Genomic DNA, 24,944 nt, shown 5'->3' on the forward strand with positions numbered 1-24,944 from the left:
ACGTCCCCTCCCCTCGTTCCGCCTCCGCCAAGCACTCACCTCCTAGCTGCCCCTGGGCACTGCAGTCCTCTTCGCCAGCCGCTGCCCCGCAGGTCCACAAAGCCTCCGCCGCCGCCGTCCAGAATCTCGGCCAGAGGCGAAAAAAAATAATCATCTATATATATAAAAATAATAATTCCAAGGGGAAAAATGGCGGATTAAAATCCAAGATGGCGGCGGCGAGGGCGAACGATATCTGGGAAAGCTACCTAGAGATCCATCCGCCAGGCCCCGAGAGAAAAAGTCCTCGAGTCCCCTCACGACGACCCTGCGGCGCAGTAACAACAAACCCAGGCACGGTCCTTCCTTCCGCGAGGAACACCGGGCGCCCCGAGCCAGACCCACTGAGGCAAATCCTCGCTGCGCACTGAAGTCTTTTGTCTTCCTTCCAGACCCCCTGTTTTCCTCGCACAGCCAGAAGAAGCGCCTCCTGCTTGTGTGCTCCAAAAGCGGCGGAGGGACACGGCAGGCTGGGCGAAGACCTCCTTGCGAGAGAGCGGAGGAATACGCCGCCAAAGAGATTCTTACCTTAGCGTTTTAACTCCACAGGCCGGAGCGAGGTACAGCAACCCATCCCCGTTCGCCTCTGCAGTTTCTACACCTCTCCCCGCCGCGGAAGGACACCATGAAGGCCGTTTGCACGCTTACTCGCAAGATTCGGTGCGGAGGGATACACATATAAACAAGGCCTGCTCAGTATAGTTTGAGAACCCGAAAGAAACCATTAAAAAAAAAAAATCAATCCGCCCCTTTCCCCGCAGCCCTTTAAATAAGCTGGAGCCTCAAGCGAAGACTGTCAGGGCAGTTTAAGTTGAGTGTAGATTTGGTGGGTCGTTATACGGCAGGCTACCTAATAATCCTTGCGCGTTGTAACTAGCCAAGCCGAACGTGGCTCACCGGTCATGTTATGGCCCACCAGGAACTCGACATGCCTTTGATTTTTGCTGCCGGAAATGGGGTTGTCAAATCCCTAGATAAGCTGAAGATACGACATGGTTGATGGGCTGCGTTTGATTTGGGGCAAGGTGTCCCGCGCTGTGTAGACCTGCGTTACTGTGTCCTGATCCAGACCCGCTCCCCCTCCTGACTTCCATCACCAGCTTGGGTGGGGTTTAAAAATATCCATGACTGCCCCCCCAGCTCATCGGGGGCTTATCTGCCTCATAGGGTCCCCCCTTCTTTTCCTTGTCCTCTCAAGTTCATCGAGCAAAAGGGAAGGTGACAGGCACTAGGGTGCTTGTCACCTGGGGAGTCGGGTCTATGCTGTCAGTATGCAAAGCAGCATTTTAAATAAACGCCTCGTGGAAAAAGAATTATTCACACCACTTTGGGTGTCAAGAGTAAAAATGACTCCCTGTAAATAGGAAGGACGTCGACTGTGCCCTGCAACACGCCGTGTTCTGTTTGGTGCTACAGTGTTTATACACTTCACAAGAGAATATAGCAGCAAGGTGTCCTGCGAACAAATGCCCTTAAAATGAGAGGCGAATTCCTTTACTTGCTCTACCCAAGTCCTTCAGTGTGCCTTGAGGGCTACATTTAAAGGGCCTGGTCAGCGTGGATTTGATCGTTAACATTTGCAAGAGAAAAATGGAAGGTTTCTATCTTATCTCCCTTCCCCTTTCATTGCCATAGATGTGGAAGTCGTCTAGTCGCCGTTTGCAAGCAGTTTCGATGCCTCCGAAAGGAAAAGGAAATTAGCTTTTTGCGTATGTTCATTTTAACGTCTGAAGCAGTGAAACTTAGATCGTAGCAGCTACTTCCGTGTTTAGGGGGGGGGAGTATCTTGTAGTTCTGATCGCGGAAGTAGCAGCTGCAATATTCCCGTGTGTCCTCATGTCAAACGTTACACTGTTCATGCAAGTAGGCCTCTTGTGTGAGCAAGTTACTCGCAGATCAGCTGGCTGAGCTAATATCTGCACCGGCAAGCACTTTGTTTTCTCCTTTCTAAACCCTGTCTAGAGCCCAGCAGCATTTCCTCAAGCATTCGCTCCCCCTCCCCTTTCTGTTGTGTATTGAGAAAGAGGTAGGGCATTATGGTAGAGACATTGCTTTTAATTGCTTCATATTAACATATGAATCAAATAAGATGAATGGTGTGGAATCTGAGGAAAATTGGAACATTCCTCCCATAAGTTCCCAAGGTCATATGTCAAGAGCACAATTTTACAAATCTTTCAGTATAACTTTCTTTCTAGATTTTACCTGTTGAATTAAAAAACAAAACAAAACAAAAAAACTTTGGCCTTATGACCACTTTCTCTTCTAATAAGCCACTAACCCTGGGGAAGCCAACTTAAAAACAAACAAACAGTCTTTACTCTGGTGGTACCTTTAATATATATATAGTAGAGAAATGTATATCTACAGAAATGTAACCAGTGAAGCTTTTTCCTACATAAGGATATAATAATCCTGGGAAAAGCGTCATCTGATACATTGTCTGTCACATTGACATTAAAGGCACAGAAGGAGAGCTGAGGTTGGGTGGGTATGGCAGGTCCACTCAAAACACTGCAGTACAGTATATATAACACAAAGTCAGGGGCGTGAGTGTTACAGTGTAAGTTACTCAGTTGCACATATAGCAGGCTGCCTAAACTAGTGTGCAGTAACACTAAGTGTGACAATAGGCAATATGAACTCAGATGCATGTGTGTGTTTTAATGCTGTTAGTGCCCTGATGCATTGCATTAACCCACTTCCTATGGATTACCCTGAATTGCCCCAAACAAATAGAGCAGTGCAATGACCCTTGGTCATAATTTTGCAACGTGGAATGGAAACAAGAAGAGGATAACCAGTACAACCCAACTCAAACTTGCATCTTTCATGAAGAGACCTACTGCTGATGTATAATTGTTCTTGTAAAACAGAGGTTTCAGAATTTCTACCTTCAAAACACCATTTCCACTTAATCTCAACTCAAGAGAACTGGACTACCATAAATTGTGGCACAAGCAACTGTTTCCATAGCATTGAGAATCTTTATAGTACAGCAGTTCACATACAATACTTGCTGTGGGTCTGTTGTCTGGCAAACAGAGGCCCTGATCTGCTGCACATTCTTAACACACCAATATATTATTTAGGCTATCTCCCCACAAAGCCAAACAAGTATACTCCTCCATTGGGTGTCTTCCCATTTAGTCATGGAAAGTTGCTTCATGATGACGTTCAATATTAGTCGACATCTGGCTACAGGAAGCAATTCCCCTGTTGCTCCTTTAGGATGTTCTGCAGAGAAATCTTATATGGATATTCCATCTCTGTGGAACTTTAAGCTCTGTTCTTTTGACTCACCATCCTTTGATGAGCCTACTGGGATATGGGTCTTTGATGGTAGGAGCTTCCTAGTCTGCAAGGCTGGCTTCCAGTTCAGAGGGAAGACACATCCTTCAAGGAGCTAGTGGTGGTTCTACCTCAGGGTTGGTTAAGCTCATTATACCCGCTTAGCTGGATCTGCACCCTCTCCAACTGGGTACAGTAATTAATTGCATACACACACATTCTGCTGCTAGTTTCCATGAGTTTACAATCAGGAAATGAAGAAATGAAAATAGTATTGAGCTAATCTTTGGTCCCAAGAATAGGAGTGACAACTGCTTCTCATTTGTTTATGTTTTTGTTTTAAAGGTTCATTGTCATTGACATTTGCACACAGAAAATAAGAACAAGTGACAAATACAAAAATGCTTGAAGACAGCTGTTGAAATGTATTGCATTTATTTAAAAACAGCATCAGAGTTTACAGATGATCAATACTAGATGGCATTCTCTTAAAAATAAATGTCTGTAATTCATTTGAGGGCTATACTGATGTCATAAGTTGCTAATATGCAGGCAACGTAATTTGTTAACACCTGGAGCCATCCTATGGGGAAGTACTCCATTGTATTATATCAGGCACTGGAAAGTGATCTTAATAAAATATGGAAATATTTCAATATAACCTTTTGAATGTGTTGATCTTTCACATGTTCCTCAATACAGCCTTTTAAATATGTGGATTTTGCACTGAAGTAATATCTCCAGAGAACGGATGCCTTCTTTTCTCAAAGCAAGCAACAGCAACAGCAACCCAAATATATTCTCGCATCCACCAATATATGTCCATTTCCCTCTTTTCAAATGGTGTTTAAGAGCTGTGACTACTTAAATAAATAAGCTGTAGTATTTTCTCCCCACTCTTTACCTGAAAAAGCTCCTATAGCAGCTTATGTAAGATCAATAACACAAGATAGTCCCTGCCCTCCAGCCGACTTGCAATCTAAAAGGCAGGACACAAAAAGAAAAGGGGACCTGGAGGAAAGAGGAAACAAGCACATTCAGGCAGCAGTTCTTAAAGTTACAAAGCTCTTATAATGACCAGCTGGAATTGAAACAGTTCAGGGAGAAAAAGGCATAGTGAGTTGGTCTTTCAGCAGAGATGTGGGAGCAGGTCTTGTTTCCCTAGTTTCCTCTCTGTTTATGCTGCAGACTTCCAAAATTGAATGTAGGTAGATAGGTTGACTACAGCTGCTGTCATACACCACATATTTAATTGAAAGCTGCAACAGTCTGATGAGGAAGAAGAGAACAGATAGTATTGAGGTGGGGAAAAGGTTCATTCCCCCAAACTAGCAGTAAGCAGGAAATCTACAATATCTGTACACATGCACCTATTTCACAACTTTCCCATGGAAAAAACTCAAAGGTCTTAGTGGCTCAGCTGTGACTAGACAAGGGAAGGGAAGGGTTACTCTGACAACAGCAGCTCAGCATATGGATTATTATTATTTTTAACCCCCTGCAATTAACCTTCAATAGACAATCACCACCCACTGTATTTTTTCTGGATATGCATCCTCCAGCTAAGTCTTACTATGCAATGACTTGACAGGTCTCAACTAGCCAAGCTTTTGTATTGCAGGTTTGGAGTCACTAGGGAAGTGGAACTAGTGGCCACTGAAGAGACTGCCTGTGTTCCTTTTGGAAATCATGGTGCTGAATCCTCTAATGCAATAACCAAAAATCTATCCACAAGTTAATTCTGTTGTCACTTGCATGGAATCCAAAGCATGAAAAGATGTCTGCTTCAGGATGAACTGTTAGTCAATCTTTTGAATTGCCATTTCTCCCTCATCATTAAATCTCGACATAAATATCACCAAGCAGCTCTTACTGATGTGCTTGATATTTTAGTTTCATTGTAATACTATGTTTTTGGTCTTCATAGTGCCTTGTGATATTTTATAAGAAAGTGTAGATTATCAATATTTTTAAATAAATAAAAAATGTCGATTTTTTTTTTTTAAAAAAAGCTCTTTGCTGATTATGAAATTGTCTTCCAGGGATCATGGGGAAATAACAACCATGTGACCAAAATGAAGGCCTGATCATGTGGTAATATTACTCACAAGTATTTCATAGCTGGAGTTCTAGAAATTTCCTTTTATTTCTTTACACAGGTGAACACTACTCACTCTAAGCGGTTGGGTCATCAAATGGCAGCCTCTCTTACATCATACCATCATGACTGTCAACAAGCAGCTCTGAGAAAGCTCTTTTGATGGAGTAATTCTTTCCAGGGCCAGCCTTCTTTGGCAGTGTGTACATTTGAAACACAAGATCTCTGAACCTCACAGTTCTCCCCGAGGCCTTTGTCAAATGTTGTGATAATATTAAAATATGGTGCAAAGTTTTATTCAAAGGAAGCTCATCCTCATTTGGAGTTATATAAACCGGTTGACTATATTGTCTTTGGTGCTAGCTGTGGTTGTACCTTGTCTCTAAACCAATTCTTGCTGTTTATACTCCTTGTTCCTTTTCTCACTAAGTGGCCAGTTTTGTCTTTTGGAGATTTCGTATAAGGAGAACTCACTTATGGCAGTGATGGAGATAGAGGAGCTAATTTGCTCTCCCTTCATCACATTGATCATTCTGCCACTTCCTCCCTGTCTTGTTAGGACCACATACCATGCTGTCACTTCCTATAAAGTGACATTTATTTCTTGCTCAGTTACCACATGCCAGATGTGGAGGTATTTATCACTATTCCATTCACACTTTTCTTGTAAGATAGTTCTGGCTAAGGGCAGTGTGCTGAAAAAGAGAGGGCTCCTACACCTTTAATAGAAAATAGGTTATTTCAGCACATGTCTTAAAGGTGAAGGAGCATCTCACCTTTTTCACCTGGCTATCGTAGTTATTACCCTTCCTCAGCTGCATTTTGCAATACCGCCAGTGGAATCATGTATATACCTTCTTGGAAGTAAGTCCCACTGAGTTCAACGGGACTTACTTCCAGGTAGGTGTGAACAGAATTGCAGTCACAAAAGGTCCAAAACAAAATACAGTGGTACCTCGGGTTAAGAACTTAATTCATTCTGGAGGTCCGTTCTTAACCTGAAACTGTTCTTAACCTGAAGCACCACTTTAGCTAATGGGGCCTCCCACTGCTGCCACGCCGCAGCTGCGCGATTTCTGTTCTCATCCTGAAGCAAAGTTCTTAACCCGAGGTACTATTTCTGGGTTAGCAGAGTCTGTAACCTGAAGTGTCTGTAACCTGAAGCATCTGTAACCCAAGGTACCACTGTAGTTACTTACTATGACAGGGTGATAAGGAACTCTTTATCTGGAATAGGCAGCCTGTAACAACAACTACCCTGGTTGTGGAACTGGGAAACTTTGAAACCTTCTCTCATGATAGCCACCTACTAAAGTGACACAATTTATCTATTCAAACCACATAATTCTACTTTGTAAGTCTCAAAACTTTAGAAACTAATGGGTATAAATTGGCTTAAAGGAGCTAAAGAATTTCCTGAAAGATAGCATTTTGTTTTTGCTTCTGACCCATCACTCTTTGTTTAAAACTTGGAGGGGAAAAGATTCCATTTGTCTACAAGAGCATGCAATTCTCCTCAGGTTGTTTTTCCTCATTTGGCAGACAAGGACTGCCTTGTTTCTGCTTCATCTACAAATAAATCAAGAAATCTGTCAGTGCATGGCATCTGCTTGAGAAATAAGAAGAGAAAAAGAAAATATGTTGATAGAAAATACCTAAAGCTTATAAGGGCAGCATTTGTTTGTTTTTACAATGAAACTGAAGTTCCAAAATGTAAATTTCCCCCAAAGACTGCTGAAACTCAAGATGAGATTATTACTTGCCAATGGGTAATTGTTAGTACGTAACTCATCCTGGGGGACGCGGGTGGTGCTGTGGGTTAAACCACAGAGCCTAGGACTTGCCATTTAGAAGGTCGGCGGTTCGAATCCCTGCGACCGGGTGAGCTCCCGTTGCTCGGTCCCTGCTCCTGCCAACCTAGCAGTTCAAAAGCACGTCAAAGTGCAACTCTGGTTCGCCAGACATGACCCGGAAGCTGTATGCTGGCTCTCTCGGCCAGTAAAGCGAAATGAGCACCGCAACCCTAGAGTCAGCCATGACTGGACCTAATGGTCAGGGGTCCCTTTACCTTTAACTCATCCAGGAGGTTCAATTCTGATTCATTCCTATCAGTGCTATTGCACAATGTAATTGCTGTCCCTGCTAACCTCTGCTGTAACACCCACCTTTCGTTCCAGCATCCTTTCCCCATCTCCTTAAGCTCTCCTTTAGCAGCCCCCAAATTCTTACATCCTCCTCCCTCTTGCTCATTCTCCACAACAACTGGTCCCCTCTCTTCAGTTCAGGACTCATCTCTTTAGATCATTCTTGGATCATGCTATTCTCTGCAGCTTGGTTGTTGCATCCTTGTTGAGTTCTTCTTTTGCACAATTGTATTCTTAAGCATGTTGCACAAGCCCCACAACCCACCCTTTATTTTGTCCACTAATAAAATCCATTATCTACCATTGGAATTCTCCATTCATTTGCTGTACTCTTGAAAGGATAACTGAATGTTGGAAGGGTTTCCTCCCTGCTCCCTTCTTCTTCCAGTCATTTACTTCCTTGAAACCTACCTATTAACATCATGTGAATCAATAAGGCTAAATGATTTTAAAAGTTCTTTTAGCTCTTAGTTAGTCCCTGTTGTACAATTCCACCAGCTGCAACAATAATAGGGCCATTTATTTAAAACAATGAGATAAATCCAATTATAATTCCACTTTGTCTTTTCCCATATCTGGGCCAGTTTTGATATAACCCTTTGCATCTCCCCAGTGAAAGTGTGGTTTGTAACATTATCACTTTGCAGTGATTTGTCCAACTTAGTATTTAAAGAGCTCTGGGGTTGGTTTGTCCCTACCCATATCCTTCTCTGACTCAAGAGAGTACCTGTATAATATCAATGGTTTCTGAATCCCTTGATGACTCTTTTCTCAGTACCCAAGTTTCGTGGAGTCATTCTAACACTCAGCAACTCAGTTTTCAAAAAAATGACAGAACTTGCAAATTCATGTAGAAAAACCATCCCTGCAGAAGCAAATGATTCTTTAAAAAAAAGGTGGGGGGAGAAAATGACTAATTAAAGGACAGTGGTACCTCGGGTTACATACGCTTCAGGTTACAGACTCCGCTAACCCAGAAATAGTGCTTCAGGTTAAGAACTTTGCTTCAGGATGAGAACAGAAATCATGTGACGGCAGTGTGGCGGCAGCAGGAGGCTCCATTAGCTAAAGTGGTGCTTCAGGTTAAGAACAGTTTCAGGTTAAGAACAGACCTCCAGAACGAATTAAGTTCTTAACCCAAGGTACCACTGTACCAGTAGCCTGGAGAAGCCTCAACAGTGCTTTGCCACTCCCCATAGGATAAGCTGGTGTTGCAATTGCATTTTTTAAAGTGAACTACATGGTGCATGAAGAACTACCTCCTTTTATCTGTTCTGAATCCCTCAACAGTCAACATCATTGGATGTCCCAATGTTCTACTATTATGAGAAATGGAGAAAAACTTTTTTTATTCCCTTTCCCCACACTATGCATAATTTTATACAATCATGTTGTGTCCATTTACTTCTCCCCACACTTAGCTTTTTTTCTAAATTGGAAGTCCTTCCCTCATAGGGCTGGGGCTGGGGGTTCTGACCTTTGATCATTTTCAAATTTTTAGGATGTGTTTTCTAGGCCTCAAAGAACAGCATTATATTTGACTACAAGGAATCAGTATTTAAATCTTGCCTCAGAAACCCTCTTTGCATTCCTGCTACAATGTCATAGCCACTTTCCCAAAGCTGCAATAAATATGAGAATCCTGCTACCATATGGGTGAGATAAAGTCTTCCTCCCCACCTCCAGGAGGAAGGGCAGGAATCAGGTGGAAAAGAAATGTGCCATCAGCCCTGCTCACACTGCTCCAATCTTTAGACACATAACACACAGGTGTGAGGCTGCACCACTGGAATGCGTCTTCCAAGTCGTGTCACAAGGCGGGGCCATTGGCGACTTAGCTAAAGAGACTGTAGGCAATAGCTGGTTATGTATAGCTGCCCTGTAATGTCACTTAATTTGTTCTGGAGAATTGTTTGATTACAGCAGTTTAGCTGTACTTTGGCTCTTATTATTATGACTAATTTATGATTTATTGAAGCCAGGCTCTACGTTATCACTCTGAATTATACTGCAATCGTTCTCTTACTATCTACACTGTAAATCAGTACACACAGTGTCTTAATGTGTTGGTTATTATGGACTGAAGAACACCTTAAAATGATGTCCTGGCCCACTTGGAGGACATTTTACAGACCCTAAAGAAGACAATGCTCATCTGTTTGAACCCCCTGACTGCAGCTGGCTTCTTCTTTTCTGCTGCAGTCTCTTGTCTGAAAATGGCAGAGCAGCACACAGCAGCTGCCGTTGCCTCACAGCTTCCTGGAGCCTGATCTGTCAAACAGGAGCCACTGTAGGCTTCTCCCCAATCATCTCTCCCCTCTGTGCCAAATGTCTGGAGAACAGGGATGGAGGGGAAACAAGCAGCTTTCAAATCCCAAGGCAAAGTCTTCCTTCTTTCTTTCTGTCCTTTCTTGAATTTACTTTGGCACTAAAAGCAAGGCTTGCTTATGTCAACTGGCCAGAAGAGAAAAGATTTCGGTTCAGGTTACAAAGGTCTTCTTGAGTGGCTGCAATTGCTTCTGCACAGATACAGGGCTTTTCCGACAATGGAAGCTCAGCCTTGCATGCTATGCAATTCTTAATTTACAGTGCAGCTTGCTGCTGATGCAAGCTAACAACTGAAAGGTGAGGCTGAGAAAATCTGCCCAATGCTACATGCCCCTTGGAATCCCAGGAATTTATTGGATCCCCAAATATTTGCACCTACCAGTGGCTTGGCGGGGAAAGGGCAACTCTCCAACCCCATGCCTATCTCTTAGGTTACACAGAACAGAGGTTGAACCAAGACATTCTGCTGTCTGAGGTGAAGATGGCACCTTCCCATTCCACATATAAGAGCTGAATGGGATGGAAGCTGAATCTTACTTAAAAACTGGCAATGGGTCAAGGTCCTCTATCTGGAGGAAGCTGGCTATATTAGAGAGTGCAGATAAAACCCGTTGCCTTGGATCCTAAAGTAAGAGATTGGAAAGCATTTTCTCTTTCCCCTTCTGTCTCTTGCATATACTTGCAAGCCCTGAAAGGCCTCTCTGTAAACAGACCCTCCTGAATCGTATGGGATGGGTGGGTCAGAGGGAAATACAGTTGACCTGAATTTGAATGATTCCGTTTTGGTCAACAGCCCTCTGTAACCTATCACACATTGTTCAGAAGGGACCGCTGAGTCTCTGGAAATATTTTTCAGTGGGTGCTGATAGTGTGGGGTAGGGAAGAGGGGATGGGAAGCGTTCCTTTCTTGAATATCCTTCAATTCACTTGTCTTATGAGTCATAATGGCTACAGTCTACCAGAACCTTTTGAAAACATTGAAAATCCTGAAACACAAGTTCTTACCACTGTTCATTGATCCTGTACATGCCAACTTTACTGATCTACCAGGAAACTTCAGGACTAACCTTCAAGAAGAGGATCACTATTTGATAAGCCCCATTAATCCATTCTGGGTTCAGGGTTAAATGTACTTGGCTTGGAACAAAAAATGGATCAAGATTTACTGAATGCACATTCCCTGTCCCTGTGGTTTACTAGGATAGCAACATTGACAGCAGATTTGTTGAGTTTAAGTCAAAATTTCTTTAAACCTGCTTAATGGATTTAGGCTGCATGCCTTTCTTCCTACCTGAAACTGAGAAATTGCAGAGCATCTGGGCTGGATGTCTTATGATACCAAATTTCCTTTGACTTCTGCCAGGGCATCCTCTAGGGTTTTTTCCCTTCTGTTTTCAAGGACTCTGTAGTTGTGACTGTGCCCTTTGTTCATTGCTGCAAAAATGGCAGGTGCAAGTGAAGGGGTTGCACAGCCTGGGCACACTTCTTAATGTGCATGCCTGATGTTCTTAGTGACAGACGGCAGGAGATTAACTTGTTGTGGTCTTCCTAGTTTTGTTCCCTTGACATAGCAAAAGGGGGGGGGGAGAAAGAGAATTTTCTTTCCCTCTCTTTTACTAATGATAACCACCTACAAACAGCTGTAGAAGGGATCAGGAAAATGGCCCAATAATTCTGAGAGCTAATGTTACAGGGCTCTGGAAAAGAAACAGCAAAGAGGGATTTCAGTTTTTCCTCCTTGCTCTGTGAGTGAACATTTGGTCTTGACTATATGCTCTCATATTTTACTAAGCACTTTTGTTTGGGATGAATTAAACCAGACTAAATTTTTCATAGGACAATTCCTAGAGCCACTGGTGAGGTTTGTGGCAATTCTAGGCACACTGAGGAAGAATCCTGAAGTCTGTGTGTCCAAACACACACAGAGACGTGTTATCCATCAATACCCATTCTAGATTCCATGGCAAGTACTTGGCTGTCAGTATGAATTTGGGGGAAAATAGCATCGTTCTGTGCTTTAGGATCCAAGACAATGAGTTTTAACGGCACTCTCTAAGATAGCCAGCTTCATCCAGGTAGAGTAGAGGACCTTGACCCATTGCCAGTGTTTAAGTAAGATTCCAGTCCATTCAGCTCTTATATGTGGAATGGGAAGGTGCCATCACCTCATTTGTTTCCTATAGGATTAAATGTGTTTCTGAAGTTGAGGTTGGAGAAAATGTATAAAACTCTACCTAGAACATCATCAGGAGCCAGCTTGTTGATGACAGTCCAAGCCTGTGGTGAATAACTAGCTCAACATCAACCAATCAACATCAGATCCTGGCCTAAAATATTCCACTGCTGATCCAAATGGGAATCCTTATTTCCTCTTCAGGTAGCTTCTCATATTATGGACAGTAAGATTTAATGGGAAACCAGTCCTTAGCATCAGTCTTGCACCCAAATAAGCAGGCATAAATTAAACCCCATTTATGTAGGTGCAACTAAGGACAGGAATGCTTCGCTTTGTGACCACAAAAATAATGACCTGGCAAAGACTGTTATACTCATTACAGTGCAGAAAAAAAATCCCTGTACTCATTTCTTCAGGAGCGCAGAGCTGCTCCATCCATGGATTAGGCAGAGTGCACACGTAAGAGGTCTATGGTGTGCACATAAGGCTCTGAACTAGAGTGGTGTCTGCAGCTTTTTTTGGTGGGGGGGAATAATAAAGGCATTTTTTCCCATGCTGTAAACTTTGGGAGTTAATCATTTTTCTCAGGAATGGTTTATAAACCTAACATGAATCGCGTTGGGCTTATAACTGGGTTGTGTTGCTGCATTATTTAAAGTCTAACGTATTTCAGCCACTGCTGTTGATGGGGCTTCAGCTACTGTTGAATGCAAAGGCATGACGCATTTGGGAATGAATGTCTCTCGGAAATACAGTTACTAACTGTAACTATTCGAGCTTTCAAAAAACATGTGGGGAAATAAAGGGTGAAGGGGACACAAGGCCGGCGTTGACCAACGTACAATGAGACCTAAGGCCTTTTACACATTTCCTCATTGTGGGGAGGAATCTGAATACTTTCAGCCAAATGCAGAAAGAATCTCTCTTCAGACCTTCTTGCTCGCTGTGGGAAGGTTGGGGGTGGAGCCAGTAGGGGTGGGGACATGCTGGCATGTGTGGCATCATAGTGCCCTCGTCACACTTCCTTCTCCAAGGTGCTCTGAATGCTTGTATAAGGCTTTATCTTCTGTCCACACAGATATCAAGAAATGGGGTACAGAGAAGTTGTCCCTGATTTGAAATGGGAAGGAGAATGGTACAAATATGACAGACTCTTTGTTCCAGATTTTCCTAATTTAGCTCCCAACCTAATAATAATAATAATACCTTTATTGTCAATGTACAACCTGTGTACAATGAAATTAACCTAGCACTTGGATCAATCGTGACGGAAACGTTACCTCTGCTTCATCTCACCTATGGGTGAGGAACTGTTGCATTCTCTTCTAGGTGAGTGGTGGGCAGGATCAGAGGCAAAAAAAGGGCACAGCCATTGATCTAAACCTCATGGCTGCAGGCACCTCCAGTCAGGGACAGAGGAAGAGGGGTGCGGTGGGGGCAGGTTGCCCAGGGTGTCACCACTGAGGGGGTGACAAAAAGCCGGGCTGCACTCACCGCGGGTCCTGCAGTGCTCCTGAGCCATGGCTTCTCCTGGACCAAACGGTCCGCCTGCCCCTCAGCTGTAGGGCAGCTGAGTGGAAGGAGGCATGCAGACTCCTCGGAGGCCCCGTGGAGCGTCCTGCCCCAGCATGCCCTGCCCCACGGGCGGTTGACCCTGCCCCTTGATTGGCTGGTGCCACCCAACTGGCTTGCTCCGCTGCTGCCTCGAGTGGGGACATGTTACAGACCCACATTGTTCTAGTAGATAAATTGTAAAATTTCCAGCTGCTTTTGGCCAACTCTAGTTTCTTATAGTTTAGATGTATGTGTTTTTAAAGACTCTGAGTAGCTCTCATTCATTTATTTCAGTGAAATTTATGGAAATTTCCCAATGGATTTTGCCCTTTGAAAACAATTGGTGTGAATCATTTGATACTCCCAGAGCATTCATGAAATGAATTGAGGTGTGAACCGTCTGGAAGTTTTAAGGCACTTTGAAAACTATTAGCAGCATTTATTCCTCTGCTACTGATGAGATTCTGCTGCTTTAGGTTTTCTGGCTAGCATGAATAAGAAAATGAGCATAACAAAAGAGATTTGGTCAACAAAAGTATATTCCACAAGATATTTGTCAGTCTTTAAGATGTCACAAGAATCTTGGTCATACTGAAGGGTTTTATAGAAAAGAATATAATGGGACTACTGGACTTACAAAATTGCAACACCATTCTCTTAAAATCCATTAGGCAGAGTTAAGAGTCACAAGCACCAAAGAAGAATTTCAAAATAAAAATAGGAAAATTTTTGAAATTCAAATGTATGAATTTTAGATTTTTTTTAAAAAAAAAATCTGTAAAACGTTCAGGGGCACCAGCTCCTGGGGACCGAGTCCTTTTGCACTTCCACTCTGCAATCCTATGCAACTTTACTCAGAGGTAAAGTACTCTGAGGTAAAATACTCTGAGGTGTATTAATCCCAGGAAAAATGTGCACAGATTGCAGCTTTGACCTTTCCTAAATTCAATGAGAGTGCATGCTTAATTCTCCAGCACATATTAGTGGGACTCAAAAGTGCCTAGCTTTATATATTTCTCTTACGCATCTCCCACTTTTTCTTTTTTACAAAGTACAGTAACACAAAATGGTTTACAGAAAAATCAAAACAAGAATGAAAAGATAAAATTCAGTATAAAACAAACAATTCACAGCAAAATGCACAGGAATTTAAAACAGCAGCAGAAAACATAAAATCTGAATCCTAAAAATGTTTATGTACTTAAATAAAATGGTATTTTTTTTAAAAAAAGAAAAGTTTGCATTGAAGGGGCTAGGTAGATTTCTTTTGGGAAGCTGATTCAAATCCTGTGTAACACAAAAGGTCCTCACCTGGTTGTCACCTATTTTATTTCTCAGATGGTTTTGTAGGTCATGTCTATTGCTTCTTCCCGATGGCTCCCCCAGTTCTAGGTGCATTCAAATTATAATGTGATGTGTGAAGAGCTATTTCTGTTTGCCTGTCCTGGATTTCCAACTATTCAGGTTCAGTGGATGGTCTCAGGTTTTATGACAGTGAGAGAAAAACTTTCCCCTACATCAAGTGTGGGGAACTTTTGGCCCTCCAGATGTTGCTGACCTACAACTTGCATGATCTCTAGCCACTGGCTAAGCTTGGTCAGTATTACGGGAGCTGCAATTCAGCAACATCTGGAGGGCCACAGGTTCCCCACCCCTGCACTACACAATGCATCATTTTGTATACCCCTACTGTTGCCCACCCCCAATTTAAAAATGGCATTTACTGTTTGCACACTGAAGTGGTACAGTCTATAGCTATGTTATCATTTCCCCCTAGATAAGGCCTTGCTTTAGATCCTAAACTGATGAGTGAAAGACTATAATAAAGTATATGATTCACAGAGAAAGAATTGTGATACACTGTAGGAGGATAATACATAATTGATCAGGAATCAAGACACTTTCCCTACTAGTTCACGCCTCCCTAATACCTAAAATTTTATTAATCCACCTCTGCTTTTTAGCAGAGATCAGTCAAATGTAAAACACTGTCCATAAATAATTCACTTATTTGTAAATTAACTATGAAAGATTAATATACTGGGATATGTAACCGTTAGCCATTCTTGTTTTCTTTCTACCCATTTCTTCTTTGGCTGATGAGCTTAATTTTAGCATCTTGAAAGCTTACAATGATGTGTTCTTCATCACAATAAGCAGCAACAGCTTATTATGAAGTATTGTATTTGCGTTCACCTTATGGAATGAAAGGAATAAAAGGACCACATGTATGAGATTTTAGCTGTAGCTCCCTTGGGCATTTGGAATTTTCTTTCTCTTTTTTCCTGGGGAGAACACCAAACAATTAAGGCAGCCAGAAGTGTCTGCTTGACGTAGGAGTAGCTTAGTATTCATCCATACCTAGTACATCCAGTGAAGTAGATTAAAATGTGTGAAAAGATAAACAGGAGTTAAAGTTCTAGTGCTCCCCCTCAGTGGCGTAGCGTGGGGGTGCAGGGGGGGTGCAGGGGGGGCCCCGGCTGCACCGGGCGCAACATCGGGGGTTAGGGTTAGGGGGTGCAAATCCACTGGTTAGGGGGTGCAAATCCACGGGTTAGGGGGCGCAAATTACTTGCCTTGCCCCAGGTGCTGACAACCCACGCTACGCCACTGCTCCCCCTGGATGTTGAATGATTGGGTTAGAAGGCCTTCTCAAGTCTCCAGACCTTGCTCACCAAGGTATTTGAGGGTAGATTTTAAAGTACGGATTTGTCTTATTATTTTTCCTTAGATATAGATGAAAAAACTAAATGGGTTAAATGGAAACAAGTTATTCCTAGACAGTAGGCCAAAATACACATGTTGTGGGAAGAGTTAAAGCAAGTGTTGCCAACATGGCATTCACAGGTTCACATGTGCCCACAGTGGCCTTCCTGGGCACCCACAAGGTCCCCTTCTCTGCTGGAGTTTGGCTTGAAAGAAGCATTGTATTGTTGCTAATAAAATTGGTTGCAGCGTGTGCTTGGCTGCAGTGTGTGTGAGATGCCCGGTTTGCAAATGTGCCCGTAAACCTAAAAAGGTTGGCAACCTCTTGTTTGAACAATAAAGCCCCCATACTCAAATTATCCATGTAGCATTGTTCACACTCTCTTCCTGTTAATATATATGCAATGGAAACATCCCAAAATAGGAAACAATGCCGAATCAGTCTTTCTCGCCACTTTGGCAAAACTGTGTCATTCCACTTAATGGTTGGACAAGCCCTGCTTGAGCTTCAGACTTTTAAGAATGCAAATTCCTAAATGCAATCACTACCTCTTCCAGATTGCATCTCTTCTTCCTGTTGTAAAAAAAGTGCAACCACCGAACTTGAATATCTGTTCTAAAGAATGAATAATGCACTCTGGGCCGGATAACATTTAATTAACCTCAGTCTATATACTCTAAACATAAAACTAAAGACTTCTTCCCAAATCCCTTTTGCCTCTCCTTTGGAATTTAAATCTGCAGAGCTGCTCTTCAACTATTATATGAAATGTCGCTTAGCATTTGCCTCTGATTTTATTAAGAAGCACTCCATTACCATCAACTGAGTAATAGACTGTTAACAAAATGTTTCTACCATAATTCTTTTGTCCCTCCTTGTGTTCTGGAACTCGGAAGTCATATAATCTAATAGCAGCATAAGGGATTCTATGAACTCCCATTTAAAAGTGTTGGAAATGTAACGGCAGGGACCATTCAGTGTGTGATTTAAGGGACCAATTCTGTTATTGGTCTGGATGACAGCAGGCTCTGATTGGCTGGAGTTTCCAGTCATTTGGGAGTTAGCTTTAAGAAAGGAAGGTGGGATTTGACAGTTGCCTGAGTCTAAGGGAAAAGTACGGTAGTTCTGAATGAGTTTTTCTCTGTTCCTCATATCAGTTCAGTTCATTTTATTATGCATTTTTAGCACAATAGGTTTAACTTTCCAATATAATAGAGCTACTTACAATAAAATTTAGGTAGTGTGAGGCAGCTATCTCAGGCAGCTGGCTTGGGGTTGTCATGAAAGGGCAGCAAATTGTTACCTGTTTCATTATCACTGCAGTTTTACTGCTAGGGAGGGGGAAGGTGTTTGTGGGAATTTCTGCTTCAGATGCCAAAATAACTTGCCTGCCCTTGGCTGCAATGCACCTTGACTTGGGGGAGCGGATGTCATTTGCTATTCTGCCTCAGACCCTGTCTGAGGGGAAAATAAGAATTCTAATTTGGAGGAAAACACTTAAACCCCCCCCCCCCATTTTCTCCCATAATTTGCATCTCTATCTGTACCACTGCTGTGGTGGAGGAGTGAAAGAAAGAGAGAGAATAAGCGGACTTTTGGATATGGTATCCACTCACATGATGAACAGAAAAACTCCATAATTATTTCACTTTGCTTTCTAATTCCCATTTATTTTGCAACAAGACATGATGCAAGCCTCTTCTCTTATTTAAAGATTATGAAACAAGCAGCAGAACCCATGTCTCAAACCTCCCATATTCAAGCTGCAATGATTCAGCAATAGAGCTCCTGATAAAACAAAGAACAGCAATTCCTCTATTGCGCATGTTTGGATCCCATCCTACTCCTGTGACTGCAATTGCTTCAAACCACATTTAATATTGATTTTAAAGGGTTGTAAGCCACCCTAGGACCTAAAGGTGAAGGGCAGGTAATAGACTGAAATAACAGTAGTAGTAGTAGTAGTAGTAGTAATAGTAGTAGTAGTAAGTAGCTTCCCCCCAAGGATCTTGGGAACTGTAGTTTATCCCTCACAAAGCTATAACTCCCAGCAGCACAGGTAACAAACTAAGCTCTCAGGATTTTTTGGTGTGTGGGGAGTAATGTGCTTTCAATGTATGGGGTGTGCTCAGTCTGAAGCTGGCAAAATCTGGGTCAATCCTGCCATTTTCCTACATCTTCCTCAGGAGTTCCCACACAAGGTAGCTTTCTCCAGGAGGACAAAGCTTGCAAATCTGAGCCAGCAAGTACAAAATAAAGCATCACAGAACTGTGAGTTCTACGGAGAGTACAAATTCCTTAGCTCATTCTGGCCCCTCAGGGTGGGAATGGTAAATAGGTGGAGAATGGAGGTTAGTCCAGCTTTACCGCTTGCACTACTATAAATTGGAAACTGCTACCACATGTTAGAAAATTATTTATTTACTGTTGAGCAAGAAGCCTCTGAAATCATCGGTCTAATGTAATTAGTTTAGATTACAGATCTGTGCCTTGAGTACGGACTCTTGACTATCTCAGCTTTCCAGTGCCCACCCACTTGATTCCCAAATGACTATGCAGCTCTTTCTTTGTTGCTTACGCAAGCAACAGCAGCAGAACATCGAAGCATGATGGCTTTGTTTGCATTAGGACTGGGTTGGCTTAACAAGGATGTGAAATTTGCCCTCTGTAATCGGAACTGTGCCACGGGTATGTTGTACATCCTTAGCACTAAAGTCCATTTAGTCATGGGGTCTGTACCACGGATGGGTGAGATGGTTGGTGTGATCGCAGGGTTGGGAGTTTTCACAGTGATAGAATCTGTGACAATACCAGGTTGCCCAATACTTGTCTTTGAGAAGGTACAACACATTCCTCCTGCTGCTTCTTGTTGGACATGATATAGATATAGATATAGATATAGATATAGATATAGATATAGATATAGATATAAGCAGTGTGCAGAAGTATATAGTCTGATAAGGCTGGTGGTTGAAAGAATAAAAAGCCTACTCCTGGCAAAACATCCATCATGGTGTCATGAGTTTAAAGAAAAGGGTCCCAACACTAGGTCACACAAAGAAAACTGACTGGAGAAGGAATAAAAGGAAATAAAAGCTTGAGAACACAACATGCAAGACAACACTTCTGACCATTCAGACATGTCTTGACTTGCTCATTTTTCTAAGATCGGAGCAGGGGAGAATTTGTGTTGTTTCCCTTCCTTCTGATAGTTTCTGGGAAACACTTTTATTTTTCTTTAATTGTCTTTTCATGTGCCACATAGCAGCCATCCCCGTTGGCACACAATCCATCTTGCAGTGGTGCCTTGCTTATGTCACACAGTGCTCCTAAATCGATAGCCTGCCTCTTTAAAATTCCTACAGTACAGCTGAGAACCAGAAAGAATCCCCAGTGGGAAAACTAGGAAATTGGAGATTATTTCACAAGCAGAGGTTCCCAAGGTCTGGCCCCAGGAGAACATTCTGGTTTAACAAGGAGGAGTTAATCGTACCATTTTTATGTATGTGAAAACTGCGACTTAATGAGGAGTCTTTTCCTTAAGGGGAGGGGGGGAATTCAGATTTCTTTTGATTGAATCATAAACAGCTCCCTCAGTACTTAAGGCAATCAAGTTCAAGCTCAAATGAGTCCTCCATTTTATCACTGGGATTTTAAAGCGTTGTTCATAGCATCCTTCCAGGCAATGCCTTATCTCAGCAGCTCTTGCAAAGGAAAGAGCTCCAACCTTAACTGTTCATTGCATACAGTTATGAGGTTGAGGGTGGAGTGGGGGAGAGAGAAGACTTTCCCATACTCTCCTTCAAGTCCTATCTTGACAAAACAACATGTTTTCCTAGCCTGGGGCGCTGCTGTGCTCCCACTTCCAGCCACATAGCTCCAGCTGTTCTCTAACAAATACAGCCGCAACACACTTCTTTCCTTCTGCAGCACCCTAATAAACCAAGAGTAAATTACCGAGTGACCTACTTACTGGGGTTGTTTAAATAATCCTCAACGTGGCACTGTAATTTGATGTTTTCCACTGAAGGACAGAGGGATTTCACATGAAAACATAAGCTTGCCACAAAAAAGCTGGGAATTAAAGCTAATAATAATAATAATAATAATAATAATAATAATAATAATAATGGGAATGGGCATAACATAGCTGCTTGGGTGTTTTGATAAAGAAAGAAAAGTTATAGTGTTTTGTTTTTGTTTTAAAGGCAGCGATCGGTTGGTGTATCATGTGGTGTGATTCCATTATCGAGTCCAATAAAGAAAATTGATTTGCAAGATTAATATCGAATCATTACTTTTGCATCATCTCTTTGTGACACCATCATTTTTATGGGAGGCCTTTTATTTTCTTGCATTTGCTTCTACTCGTCTCAAATTGCAATGTGATACACACACCGTACATTTAAAGCACATTACTCCCCCCCCCCCCGCCCCTCAGAGAATACTGAGAGCTTAGTTTTTACAGGTGCTGGAAGTTATAGTTTTGTGAGGGATAAACTACGGTTTGCTGAGTATTCAGGAGTAACACAAAAGCTGTGGAGACTAGAGAAGTGAATGATCCCTAGAAATTGGCAGTTCTGCTGCCTCAAGGCCATAGCATGTGGCAACTTATCTTCCTTAGTCCGCTGTGGCTTTCGACTTCCTGTCCTGTTCAGCTAAAAATCCGATTGTTCCTTTGTAGCTGTGGCTGTGCCTGCCCCACACCTAACGTCTTATGGTGCCCTCATGGGCCAAACTGGGAGCTGTGGCAAGCCCCCCACCCCACCCCCAGTCCCATAGAAACCTCTTGATTTTATTCAGCTGAGGATATGTCTAACTGTCTTTGGTTGTCTTTTCGGTCATTTTTATTTATTACATTTATTAGATGCCCCACAACCAAGGCTCTCTGGGTGACAAAACTATATAAAATCACAAATCCAATAAAACGCCAGCCAAATAATAGCACAAAAATCATGAAAAGAATAAAAAAGTACATTAGAGCAGAGATGAAAATGATTTCGGCCACAGCTGTGTAGTCTAATAACAGACCAGTGTGTATGTCTGGCTGGATTCCTCTCTGCCTGTCCCGACTGCCCAGCCTTACCTGGCCTCTAACTCTTCTCCCAACCTCCAGCTTCTCTCCACCTTGGTTGCCCCAAGCTAGCGACTGTGTCTCTGTATGTGTTGTGATTCCTACATGGCCATGGTAATTGACTGAATCCTCATGAATTCTGACAGAAGGGGTGGCCTTGACCCAGTTCTGATGCCAGCCTGGGGTATTCACCTACGTGCTTGCCACACGACAAAAGCATTATCCAGTCTTTCTTTCAACAAGCAAGCCAATGCATTTCTTACAGGTTTTGCTTTTCTGCTGTGCCATTAAAAACTTCAAGCAGACCTGTGCCTTTTCACCAAGGGATTACAGTTCAATAACAGTGCAAAGTATAGCGCAGAGCTCAGTTTTCGTTTCCTTTTTATTGCCTGATCCCTAGATGGCTGCATATCGTGCAGTGCTCTAGTCAGGGTGTGGCCCTAGTAAGCAGGATACAAAGCTGGACGTATGCTGAGTGGAAGCCTATTTGCGGTCTGGCAACGGATGCAAGTCCAGTCCCTTGACTAAGCAAATAATGCCTCCCAACTTAGTGCTGGCACACTTCCACCAGTTAGTGTAATGTGTTTTCTAGGCAGGGCTGCCCATCACCGTCATCAGCTCCTTCCACTCCCACTTCTGTACTATGAATACCCAAATCATACACAAAGGAAAGCTATGTTTGTGCTCATAGTCGCTACTATTTTAGTAATAAAAAACATGCAGCTGTTACCAACTGTACACTGTCCAGACATCAGTTCTCGGTGTGTTGCACTTTCCCAGCACCAGATCCACCAGATCCCAGCATCAGATCCACTATATTTTGTACCTGGGAAAATGCATATCCTCTGATATATTGAGATCATCAAACAAGATGGTTGTTTCCACGTCAGAGAACTTCACTGGAGCTGCAGGTGACTTCCCACCCTCCCCACGTCTGTGTTGCTCTCTTGGTAAAAGATGGCCATTTGGGGCAGGTCTGCAAGTCGCAGCTGCAGAGTCAAGAGACGGAAAAGGAAAGTGTAGCAACCAATACCACTTGCACAGTCTGAAATCACAGTTTTGAATAAACTTGGTGAGCTCTTTGAAGCCTTTACTATGGTTTCTGAGATTTGATCTTTGTGTCAGATGTTCCATCTTCCCATCAACAACCGGTAGTTTCACAACACAACCAGCCCAGATGTGGTTCTGCAGCAGAACTGATTTGCTAATGAAACAGAGAATATGTTCAAAAGAGGGTGTCCCATGGAGTGGTTTGGACAGGCCTTTCTCTGTGGCAGCACCCTGGTTGTGGAACTTTTCCCCTTTGGAAGTGTAGTTGTTCTCTCATGGTCATGACCTTCAGACATCAACTGAATATATATTTTGTTGCCCAGGCTTTTGAGATGTGAATGTTGATACAGAACTGAAGCAGCTCTGGGTTTTCTAGTTGTACATGCCGAGGGCTTTAGCACTGCATGCTTAGATTTTTAACATTTCTATATGCATTGTATTTTGTTATGTTGTATGACCCCCTGGGCTCACACAGGAAGAAAGGCAGCATAAAAAATAAAAGCAAGCAAGTAATTGTTGCATGTAAATGGTGAAATGTTACACAATCCCCTTGCCTAGCCCAATGCTTGTGGCATTAAAAAAACCCTTTTATAACTGATTTTATTTCAATTAGACACTCAGCATTTCTTTACTCTTCCAGTGCATGTGTGCTCTGCTGTACATCCAGAGCCATCTCCTTGCATGTGAGGAAGTAGATTCGAGTCCATAAATGTTTGTGTTGCAATGAATGTGTTGGTCTTTAAGGTGCTACGTCTCTTCCTTATTAAAGCTATCCCTTTGGGACTTTTTGTTCTTTTATTTTATTTAGTTATTTGAAGGTTGTGCACTTCAGCTCCCCCAGTACTGGAGCACAGATATATCCTGAATATTTTTGAGAAGCAGAAAACAGCCATACAGCCATCCCCACTGCAAGATTGTACCACACCCCTTTAATTGCACAATGACTTCATCTCGTAGTGTTGCCTTTTGATAGGGACATCCGGAACTAGAATACATTCTGGGTAAGCTGTATAAAATGCTTCAAGGAAACTTACCACGATTCCAACAGGAAATGGTTGTGACAGTAGAAATCACGCACACACACACACACACACACACACACCCCTGAACATTGTGCAACAGCCTCATGCTGTCTGTTGTGACATAAGTCTGTCAACTATTTTAAAAGTGCTTAGTTGACCATTACCTTTAAAGTGAATTAACCCTGAAATCCTACACATATCTACTCAGAAGGACGTGGGCACAGGATTGCAGCCTAATTCAATTAAATTTAAATAACTCTCAATATAGGTGTGTTTCTGGAATACTGAAGAAGGTGAAAGGTAACTTACAAAATCTACCTCTCACTATTGGAAGGCCACTTTTAATGTATTTGCTTTTATTATGGGAACCAAAAGAGTCTCACAATTGGCAATTGTGCCTTTAACTCTTTGCTGATTAAAAAAAAAATCAATTATAACTTTTGTTTATTAATTTACCATTTAGAATGATTACAGACTGAAGCACTAGCCATAATATAATACGTTCTTTCTAGGTAAAGGACAGCACCCAGGGTGCCTCTATAAGCCACATAACACACCATATCTAATGCCACCAGTCCAATTACAGTAACACAAGCAGAAAGAAGGTAACAGAAGCTGTGCATTAGTCTATATGGGCTTGACACAGTGGTATTAGGAACCTAAACATGTTATAAAGAGAACCTTGTGTTTGCTCTGATCTAATCCCATGAGTGCAGCAGCCAAGTGATTTAATTTTGGAGTCGGAAGAAAGTAAGGAGTGTTTCTTACCTGAAGACAAGTTTGTTTTTAAACAACAGTCCTCTAGCTGTTGGCTGCAGGATGCAGACAGAACGTGTTGGCTAGGGAGGTCTATTTTTGTTTTGTTTTTAAGGATGCTGTTGACATTTTTTCTGTTCGTGAAAAAGTAGGTAAAACTGGCAGCCCCACTGTAGACCGATGACTGGGCGACAAGCCATAATCAGAAGCAGACTTTTCCTTGCATTTCTTGTGTTTTACAGAAACATCTTTAAATTTAAGCATCAGTTCTGAGCTTTACAAAATAAGAGAGTGGGAGGCTGTCACTTCCCATAGAGACTGTAGTCTAAATGTGAAAAGGGTTGTAAGAAAGCAAAGGTAAAAGCGACAAGAACAGGATGTGGAACAGTATTGCTCTGTGATTAAGTTATACTATTTCCTTTTGGAGAACCTCAGTTAACATGTGTTGTTTCTACATCTCAGATCCAACTGAAACCTTCCTTATCTCACATACGGGAATTTTCTTAACACTCAGACTAACCAGTGATCCTATAATATGTTTTTAAAAAATAATAATACCCCCCTCTAGTATATGGCATGGCTTACTTGTTTGAGCAATCAATACATATTTTACTAATCTCATTTTTCAGACATACTGACCATTCTAATTCCATTCTAATTCTTGTACTTACCATTCTAAATCAAAGGTGGGCAAATGCTAGGCTT

The 24,944-nt window shown here is 42.3% G+C and overlaps 1 protein-coding gene and 1 long non-coding RNA gene across 3 annotated transcripts in view; one reads left to right on the forward strand and one right to left on the reverse strand.

Moving 5' to 3' along the window:
* KMT5B (lysine methyltransferase 5B) overlaps positions 1–2,371 on the reverse strand; it is a 33,917-nt gene extending 31,546 nt beyond the window's left edge. Inside the window, exon 1 of one of the 2 annotated variants that reach the window (XM_082192230.1) lies at positions 568–2,371. The gene's annotated coding sequence lies outside the window, so the exon portion shown is untranslated. Of the gene's footprint in view, positions 1–39 lie in introns of both variants that reach the window. The other variant, XM_082192229.1, reaches the window with a different exon arrangement.
* LOC309514987 overlaps positions 1–24,944 on the forward strand; it is a 265,808-nt gene that overhangs the window by 168,028 nt on the left and 72,836 nt on the right. The gene's annotated exons all lie outside the window — the stretch shown is intronic.

Source organism: Podarcis vaucheri (assembly GCF_965113315.1).
Source record: "Podarcis vaucheri genome assembly, chromosome: 1".
NCBI classification, from domain to species: Eukaryota; Metazoa; Chordata; class Lepidosauria; order Squamata; family Lacertidae; genus Podarcis; species Podarcis vaucheri.